The sequence below is a fragment of the Myotis davidii genome, unplaced genomic scaffold (genome assembly GCF_000327345.1).
Source record: "Myotis davidii unplaced genomic scaffold, ASM32734v1 scaffold227, whole genome shotgun sequence".
Classification (NCBI taxonomy): Eukaryota; Metazoa; Chordata; class Mammalia; order Chiroptera; family Vespertilionidae; genus Myotis; species Myotis davidii.
In genome coordinates, this window is record NW_006298519.1 from 10960 (window position 1) to 13643 (window position 2684).

A 2684-nucleotide genomic window follows, 5' to 3' on the forward strand; every position below is an offset into this window, starting at 1 on the left:
AATTTGATCTGAATAAAGTTCCCAGCATAATTTGGAGATCTATCTATGCTAAGGCGCGGCCTCTAGTCGGCAGGTGGAGGTCAGGGGGTCACGGCCATCAGCCCCAGCGCTGCCTCTAGTCGGCAGGTGGAGGTCAGGGGGTCACGGCCATCAGCCCCACCCCGCCTGCTAGAGGCGGCGCAGCGGTGCTTTGCTTGGGGTGCGGTCCTGGTCCGGGAGGTGGCTCCAGGGACCCAGACCTTTACGGAGCGCGGGCTTCGCTGTGGAGGGAGGACCGAGGCCCCGGCTGTCCGCAGAGGAGGGTCCGAGCCGCAGCGCGCTCTGCCCGCCTGGCCCTGCGCCTGGCAGGGTTGCCGCGCTCGCTGGCGTGCGGGCCCCTTCCCTCCCCGCCTGCTCCCACGAGTGTCTTAAAGCTTTCCACAATTTTATTACCACTCTGACATTAAAAAAAAAAATAAAAAAGTGCCCTAGAGTTGCCTAAACCCATGAACCCATCGCCCACGGGTGTTTCTGCGCTATAGACTGAAGGTCGATATCTGTTGATAAGTGTTCTTGCTCTTGGGAGCGTGGCTGTCCTTTTTCAGTTTTCATCTAACTCGGAAATGTGCCTTCCTGTAAACATCTTTACAGTGAACTTCTTTTGGATCAGGCAGTAGATTTGTCACTTGAATTTGTTTTTTAAAATATATCTTTATTGATTTTTAGTGAGGAAGGGAGAGGGACAGACAAACATCGATGAGGGAGAAACAGCAATTGGCTGCCTCTCGCACTTTCTCTACTGGAGATTGAGCCCGGAACCTGGGCATGTGCCCCGACCCGAAATGGAACCAGTGACCTTTTGGTTTATTCAATGCTCAACCACCAGCCACACCAGCTGGGCGAATTTGGTTTTGTTTTTTTAGATAAATTAAGCATGTGTAAGGTGAGAGATTCTCTGCTGACATTTTAGAAGTTCAGGCAGATACATCTGGTGAGATACACTTGTGTAAGGACAAGCCTTTCGTTTATTTGTTAGTGGGCTGTAGAACTCTTATCAGTTTTATGAGCTGGCGAGTCTTGCACAGAAAAGTTATTCAGGCTAGATTGCAAGATCATTATCAAAAGAGCTACTCTGAGGGCTGAACTCTTCCTTTTACCTGTAGCATAACGTAGTGAAGGCTCGGCTCTGTGGCTCTGAGCTGGTCTGAGCTGGGTTCCTGACGCTGCCAGTTGCTTGCCCGGTGACCGGGGCAGCTTTCTGGAGGGCCTGATTCCCAGCATCCTCATCTGGAGGCCCATGGTACCCAGGTCCCGGGACTCTTGTGTGTTACATGAGAGAAATGCAAACATAAATGATGGATTTACCAAGCCCACCCAGAAGACTTCCTTAATGCACAGTATTGAATGCCCCAGAGTTTGAAATAAAGGAGCTTGCTTGAATGACTATTTCCAAACTTCTCACCTGTGCTCTTAGTTACACTGACTAGTTCTTTCTTCATATAGCCAACCATAGCATTGAACTGCCCCAGTTACCTGCCCTTACCTGGCCGACACCCTCCTTGCCCTGAGCACACACCTGATTGCTGAAAAGGCTCCCTTCCTGCTAACTAGCCGCCCATACAGTGGACTTCAAGGACCCCTGTGCGAGTCAGTCTTAGGATAAGCAGAGTGCCTGGAAGAGAGAGGTAGGTGGAACCTTGTAGGCCACGTGGTGAGTGGGGAGGAGTTAGGATTTATTGTAAGTTTAATGGGAAGAGTTTAAATGTGATGCGGACGTGTTTTAATTCACGTGAAGAGGATTCTTGGAGCCCTGTGTGAAAGCGCATTGGAGGGGGCCAGAGTGAAGGGGAAGCATTCAGAGCTCTGCAGGCTTGCAAGAGAGAGGTGCGTGCACAGAGGTGCAATAGAAAGAGAGCGAGTCCACAGGTGTTTGGGGAGAAGAGCCAACTGGACGGGCGTTGAGTGTGGCAGGTGAAGAGAAGGAAGAGTCCGGAATGATGTCAACGGTACCATGGATGGGGAGCCACTTTCTGAGGAAGGAGCATGCTGAGCAGATAGAACCAAGTTTTTAGAAAACAGCCTTATTGAGGTACAGCATAGCATTCATTCGAGTGTACAATTCAGTGATTTTTAGTAAATTTGCAAAGTTGTGTAGCCATCGCCATCATCCAATTTTAGCACATTTCCACTTCCCTAAAAAGATCCCTTGTGCCTATTTGCAGTTACTCCCTGTTCCTACCCCCACCCTCGGCAACCACCAATCTACTTGCCGACTGTACAGATTCAGCTATTCTGGGCATTTAACACAAGTGGAATCATCCGTGGCCTTTTGTGACCGGCTTCTTCCCCAAGCGAGTATTTCCCAAGTTCATCCATCCTGCAGCCCGTGCCAGTACTTTGTTCCTTCTCTTTGCCCATTGGGAGATATGGCCCTTCACCAGGGCCAGTAAACGAAGGTGGCGAGGCCACGTTTTGCTGAGGGACACTTGAGAGTCTGGTTTGGGATGCACTAAGTTGGAGACACCTGTGCTGCTTCCAGCTGGAGGGGTCCAGTGGACATGTACATGAGCCTGGACATCTGAGGGGAGGTTTGGGCAGGTGTTATAAATCCAGGGTCACTGGCATGAAGGTCATATTTGTAAGTTACAGGAATGGGGAGATAACTGAGGATAAAGAGAGAAAGAAAGAGGACCCACGGCTTGGTG

At 50.4% G+C, this 2684-nt stretch overlaps 1 protein-coding gene across 1 annotated transcript in view; it reads left to right on the plus strand.

Annotated features, from left to right (window-relative positions):
* Positions 1-1453: 1453 nt before the first annotated feature.
* Positions 1454-2684, plus strand: part of DOPEY2 (dopey family member 2) — a 60419-nt gene continuing 59188 nt past the window's right edge. Inside the window, 1 exon segment of the mRNA XM_015570709.1 lies at positions 1454-1664. The gene's annotated coding sequence lies outside the window, so the exon portion shown is untranslated.